Below are 7,502 nucleotides of genomic sequence, written 5' to 3'. Positions count from 1 at the left end.
CCACGGTTCATGGGTTCTGAATTTAAGGCTTTATTGGACTTGGGGAGTGTTCACATTTTTCCTCTTCTTTTTATGTGTGAGGTACAAAGTAGTAATTATTTTAGTCCCACGAAGTGAACGGGTAAAAAAAGAACATGTTGGAGGGAAATGAGAAATAGAAATGACTAAGATATATAAAAGGATTGAAAAGTGGGTGGGAGCCTGACTAAGACTGGAAACTTCGTGGCCATGATCCCTGGGGGACCATGAAATCCTGTGGGAGAGGAAAGCAGAGAAGAGACCCAGTGGGGACAGTGTGGGCAGTAACTTCAGAAAATCTGCACACTTCTCCATAAACGAGTATTCCATACACCACTTCCACTGAACTGAGATGTGAATGGAATTTCTCTCCCCCCACCCCTGCCTGCCACCACAGGTTTGGGTATGCCTTCTTGACGGTTTCATCTGCCAGAGACAAATGACGCTGCCTTCCCTCTTTGCCTTGTTAGCTGGAAGGAAAAGTATTTAACAATGTGTCATGATTTCATTTAGGTGTGGTTTATGCAAAGATTTATGTCATCTTCCTTCCTCTTTGACCACAACCCTGCTCTAATAACTGCTTCCTATGCCCAGACAGCTTCTCCCTTCTTATAATCATCAAATGTATTACTAGTTTCTCTGAGGTTTTCAATGTAAATTTTAGATAGTAACATAGTCTTTGGTTGATCCTCCAAAAAGCTTTATAAGTAAAGACATCCAAGAAGTGTAGGTTAATACTCCCAACTGTGAAGGCAATTTTCATTTAAGCACTATATTTTACAAGACACTTTCTAGGCATGTGAATCCAAAATATTAGTAACTACATTGCAAAACTTTCCAAACACAATGGGGAAACCCATTACAATAAGAAGAATCAGAGTTTGTTTGGTATGATAATGAGAGTGCATTCAGCTCTGGGACAGACAGACTTAGGGCCACTGTCTCAACATCGGAGAGACTGGGCTTGGAGGCATTAACCAGGGTCTGGGCAGGTAGGGCTCACACTTGAACAGAGATGGGAATCATGTTGACTGCCAGCTCAGGGTCTAGGCAGTAAAGGTCCCCTGCTGAAGGCCAGCGTGTGAGTATGTGCTGACCATCCGTAAGGACACAAGTGTACTTTCCAGAACAGTGAGTCCTTCAGGGCCTGGGCTAAATTAACCAGCACCCTCCCCTCCCTTCACCCCATTACCATTTACCGAATGGTAAATCTGATAAATCAGCCCTGATTTGCTTTGTGTTATAGAATTTTCTAAACATGAAAGCTGATAATTTGAGCCAAGTTGTTTTACATTGCTACTGATTCAAGAGCAATGTGGTAACTGAAGTATAAGAATAGGATTTTATATTGCTGTGCAAATTTACCAGTGACAGGTACTGTGTCTCACTACCCATTCATATTCCTGTTCTTTTCTGGTGCTGAATAAAGACACATGGTATTAAGGATTGGTACCATGAAAGGCTCACTTTCAGCTGTCCTGGATTTTGTCTCTTAGAGTTTGTTATATCTTTCTCACTCTTGCTGAGGCATCATCCAGTAAGCTTGCAAATTCTGTGATCTCTTTGTTCCAGTAGATTCCCTGCATATAAATTTAAATATAAGACTAGGAATCCTTTCTGACACTTGGACAATGAAAAGAGGCATCTCTCTATTCCCTTGTTTACTCAACAGGTCTGATCAACTGGAGAGTCTGCTCACCCTAGCAGAGGAAAAATTTCTCTGCTAATTATCTCAGTTATTGAGGGCTCCTTAATATGGGGGTTCTTACTATATCACATGGGGAAATTGAAGGACATACCTGAGTTTGCAGGGTTGGTTTGGGGAGATCAGCTGCAAGCAATTGTCAAGTAATTCAGTGAAAGGCACTGTTGTCTTTTCTGCTCTGAACATTTTGATCTGAACATCTTCACAGCATTGCTCCGTGCATCCCTGGTAAATGGTGGAGAGATTCTGAGAATGTTTCTAAGAACCTTTTCCATGAGAGAATTTGATTATTTCATATTGCTATTTCTTCTTGATTCAATTTTTATAGTTTGTGTCTGAGAATTAGTCCAGTTTATCTAAGTTATCTGATTTATCTTACTATCGCCCTTTAAAAAAATTGATGTATAATTGACATATAACATTATCTTAGTTTCAGGTGTACAGCATAATGATTCAATATTTGTATATATTGCAAAATGATAACCATAAGTCTAGTAACATCAGTCAGCAGATATAATTACAAATATTTTTTTCTTCTGATGAAAACTTTAAAATTTCTACTTCCTTAACTTTCAAATGTGCAATACTGTATTATGAACTATAGGCAGCATGCCATACATTATAACCTTATTATTTATTTTTTTATAACTGGAAGTTAGTGTCTTTGTCCCCCATAAACTGTTTCACCCACCCTCCACCCCCTGCCTCTGGCAATCACCAATCTGTTCTCTGTAATACAAGCTTGGCTTTGTTTGTTTGTTTTGTTTTTACATTCCACCTATAAGTGAGATCATATGGTATTTGTCTTTCCCTGTCTAATTTCAATTAGCATAATACTCTGAAGTTCCATCCATGTTGTCATAAATGGCAATATGTCCTTTTTTATGGCTGAGTAATATTCCATTGTGCATATATACCACATTTTCTTTATCCATTCATGTGTTGAAGGACGTTTATGTCATTTACATATACTGGCTTTTGTGAATAGTGCTGTAATCAACATGATTTTACAAACATCTCTTCAAGATATTGATTTCAATTACTTGAGATATATACCCAAGACTGGGATTGCTGAATCTTATAGTAGTTCAATTTTTAATTTTTAAGGAACCACCATACTGTTTTCCATAATGGTTCTACCATTTTGCTTTCCAACCGATAGTGTACAAGGGTTCCTTTTACTCCAATTCATTACCAACCTTTATATCTGGTCTTTTTGATAACAGCCCTTCTAACAGGTGTAAGGTGATATCTCACTGTGGTTTTGATTTGATTAGTGCTGAGCAGCCTTTTATATACCTATTAGTCATTTGTATGTCTTCTTTAGAAAAATGTTTTCAGGTCCATATATTAAAATGGAATTATTTGGTTTTTTTCCCCTGCTACTGAGTTGTATGTGTTCTTTATATGTTATATGTTTCGGTATTAACACCTTATCAGATATAAGCTTCGTGAATATTTTCTCCCATTTTATAGGTTACCTTTTCAGTTTATCGATGGTTTCCTTTCCTGTGTAGAAGCTCTTTAGTTTAATGTGGTCACAAATGCTTATTTTAGTTTTTATTTCCTGTGTTTTTGATGCTTTATCCAAGAAATCATTGCCAAAACCAAAGTCAAATATCTGTTTTACTAAGTTTTCTTCTAGGAGCTTTACAGTTTCAAGTATTACATTTAAGTCTAGGATACATTTCTGGTTTATTTATGTGAGTGGTGTAGGTTAGGGACCCAGTTTCATTCTTTGCATGTGGATTCCAGTTTTCCCAAGACCATTAATTGAAGAGAATGTCTTTTCCTCATTGTGTGGTCTTCACACCCTTGTCAAATATTAGTTGACTATCTATGCGTGGGTTTATGTCTGGGCTCTCTATTCTGTTTCATCGATTTATGTGCCTATTTTTATGCCAGTATCATAGTGTTTCAATTACTACAGCTTTGCAATATCACTTGAAATCAGGAAAGTGATGCCTTCAGCTTTGTTCTTTCTCAGAATTGCCTTGGCTGTTTGGAGTCTTTTGTGTTTTCATACCTATTTTAGGATTATTTTTTTCAATTTTTGTGAGAAATGCCATTGGAATTTTGATTGAGATTTCATTGAATCTGGAGATCACTTTGGGTAGTATGGCTGTTTTTACAATATGAAATTCTTCCAATCCAAGAATATGGGATATCTTTCTATTTATCTGTGTCTTCTTCAATCTTTTTCATCGGTGTCTTATCATTTTTAGAGTACAGTTCTTTAAATTCCTTGGTTAAATTTATTCCTATGTATTTTATTGTTTTTGATGTTTTATAAATGGGACTGTTTTTTCTATTTCTGTTTCTGATAGTTCCTTATTAGTGTATAGAAGTTGCAGCTGATTGTATACACTGATTTTGTATCCTGCAAATTTACTGAATTCATTTCTTAGTTCTAACAGTTTTGGGTGGGGTCTTTAGGATTTTCTATATCAAAGATTATTATAATTTTTTTAATAAATGGTGATAGTTTTACTTCTTCCTTTCTGGTTTAGATGCTTTTTAAAAAATCAATCAATTAATTGATTAATTGAGTAATTGCTCTGACTGGGACTTCCAGTATTAGTTTAAATGAAACAGTAAGAATAAGCATCCTTGTCTTGTTCCTGATCTTAGAGGAAAATCTTTTTTTTTTTTTTTTTTGAGGAAAATCTTTTAACTTTTCACCATTGAGTATGATGCTGTGAGCTTTTAGGCTTGTCAGATATGGTCTTTATTATGTTGAGGAATATTCCTTCTATACCCAATCTGTTGAGAATTTTTATCATGAAAGGATGTTGAATTTTGTCAAATGCTTTTTGTGCATCTACTGAAACAATTATATGTTTTATATTCTTCATTCTGTTAGTGTTGTGTATCACATTTATTTATTTGCATATGTTGAACTGTCCTTGCATTCCAGGGTTGAATCCCACTTGATCATGATGTGTGATTCTTTTAATGTGTTCTTGAATTCACCTTGCTAGTATTCTGTTTAGGATTTTTGCATCTATGTTTGTCAGGGATCTTTTGCATCTATGTTTGGCCTGTAATTTTCTTTTTCTTACAGTATCATTGTCTGACTTCAGTGTCAGGGGAATGCTGGCTTTGTAAAATGAGTTTGGAAGTGTTCCTTCCTCTTCAATTTTTTGGAAGAGTTTGAGAAGGATTGTTACTAATTCTTATTTAAATGTTTGGTAGAATTCACCTGTAAAGTCACTGAATCCTGGGATTTTGTTTGTTGGGAGATTTTTATACTGATACAAACTCCTTCCTTCTTGTTGGGTATGCTCAGATTTTCTATTTCTTCATGATTTAGTCTTAGTAAATTATGTGTTCCTAGGAATTTATCCATTTCTTCTAAATTATCTAATTTGCTGGCATTTAACTGTCCACAGAAGTCTTTAATGATCTTATTTATTTCCATGGTATCAGTTGTAATTTCTCCTATTTCATTTATAATTATATTAATTTGAGTCATCTCTCTCTTTTTCTTTATTAGTCTAGCTTAAAGTTTGCATATTTAGTGTGTTTTCAAAAAACCAACTTTTAAAGGGGCATCTGGGTTGCTTCATTGGTTGGGTGTCTGACTCTTGATATTGGCTCTGGTCAGGCTCTGCACTGGGTGAGGATCCTGCTTGGGATTCTCTCTCTCTCCCTCTCCCTCTGTCCTTCCTGACCTGCTTGTGCACTCTCTTCCTCTCTCTCTCTGAAAAAAACCCCCAAAAAACAAAGAAAAAAACGCAAAAAAACAAAAAAAAGAGGGGGCGCCTGGGTGGCTCAGTCGTTAAGCGTCTGCCTTCGGCTCAGGTCATGATCCCAGGGTCCTGGGATCGAGCCCCACATGGGGGTCTCTGCTCGGCGGGAAGCCTGCTTCTCCCTCTCCCACTCCCCCTGCTTGTGTTCCCTCTCTGGCTGTGTCTCTCTCTGTCAAATAAATAAAATCTTTAAAAAAAAAAAACAAAAAAACAACTTTTAGTTTCATTGATTTTTTTTTTTTTTTTTTGCTATTTACAATTCCAGTTTTATTATGAAGAATGAAAATCAGGATCAAACTCAGGCTGATGTCTGGGAGTTTCCCAAATGTGATATGATGCTTTTGTGTATTCATGGTGCATTAAACTCATGGCACTTTAATGTGTAGAACCAAACATTGATCTTTTTAAATTGTCTTTCTGGTCTTTACGTCATTTATTTCTGCTCTAATCTTTACTATTTCATTCTTTCTGCTAACTTTGGGCTAGGTTTTCCTTCTATTTCTAGTTCCTTGAGCTGTAATGTTATTTTTTTAGGTCTTTCTTTTTAATGCAGACTTTTATTACTATAAACTTCCCTCTTAGAACTGCTTTTGTTTCATTCCATAGATTTTGATATGTTTTGTTTCCATTTTTGTTTGTTTCAAGGTACATTTTGATTTCTTCTTTGATCCATTCATTGTTCAGAAGTGTGTTATTTAATTTCCACATATTTGTGAATTTTTCAGCTTTTCTTCCAGTTACTGATTTCTAGTTTCATATCACTGTGGTCAGAGAAGATACTTGATATGATTTCAATCTTCATATGTTTATGTATGCATATTATTGTATATTATGTATATAATGTATATAATGTATATTATTACATGCATCTATTAATGTTGCAAAACCAACTATATATTGTTATAAATATTTATCATCCATTATCATTTCCGTAGCCCATTATACCTTTGTTTCCTCCTATTTCCCTTGTGCTGTTATTGACAACATATATGTACACATATGTTCATATACTATAGACTGCATAGTATATTATATCTATATTATGTTATATAATTGCTTTTAAACCAGTTAAAGGTAAAATTGAGAAATATGAATGAGTCTCACATGGAGTGTGGACGCACTTTGTACTCACTTGCAGGGCGCTCACGCATACACACAGAAAATGCTTCCAGCCTCAGGAATGGCTATTTTTGCTGAAGCAGGAATTATCTACAGAGTTGTTCCTTCGACTTAGGTGCTTGGCTTTAGGCCTGCAGGCACACCCGGGGCAACTGCACTAGCCTCGTAAACAAGAGGTGAGTTGACAGCTGCCTTCTGCACTGGCCGGTCTCTCCCTCGATTTTACCTATGGAACCTGTCCCCAGGCTCTCACCCTCAGTGCAGCGTAAACTGCTTCCTCCCACAGAGAGGTCGACGGTAGCTAAAGCACGGTTTCTGTACACTGTTGTTTCTTCGAGTTAGAAAGCAAGCGATTAGACTTCCATGCAAAAGTGGAGCCTCAGTGCTAGCTTGAGGAACCAAGTGGGGAGACTTGTGCTGCCTTATGCAGCAGCCTGAGTCTCCTTCAGAATTAGGTTTGGGACTCCCTTGCAGTGCTCTCACGCACGCACACAACAAAATGCTTCCACCCTCAGGAGCGGCTGTTTTAGCTGAAGCACGGATTCTCTACCGAGTTTTTCCTTTGAGTTTGGTGGTTGTTTTTAAGCCTGCACGCACACCTGGGGCAAAGATACTAGCCCCATAACCATGATGTGAGTTGAGAGCTGCCTTCTGTCCGGCCTGTCTCTCCCTCGATTTGACGCAATGGACCCGTCCCCAGGCTCTAACCCACAGTACACCCTAAACTGCTTCCTCCCACAGAGAGGTCAACAGTAGCTAAAGCACGGTTTCTCTACAGTGTTGTTTCTTCGGGTTAGAACGCTAGCTATTAGACTTCCATGCAGAAGTGGGGCCGCAGTGCTAGCTTCATGAAACAAGTGGGGAGTCGTGTTCTGCCTTCTGCCGGGGCCTGAGTCCCACACGGAAAA

The sequence above is a fragment of the Phoca vitulina genome, unplaced genomic scaffold (genome assembly GCF_004348235.1).
Source record: "Phoca vitulina isolate PV1807 unplaced genomic scaffold, GSC_HSeal_1.0 scaffold11, whole genome shotgun sequence".
In the NCBI taxonomy this organism is placed as follows: domain Eukaryota; kingdom Metazoa; phylum Chordata; class Mammalia; order Carnivora; family Phocidae; genus Phoca; species Phoca vitulina.
This window is presented reverse-complemented; position numbering follows the sequence as displayed.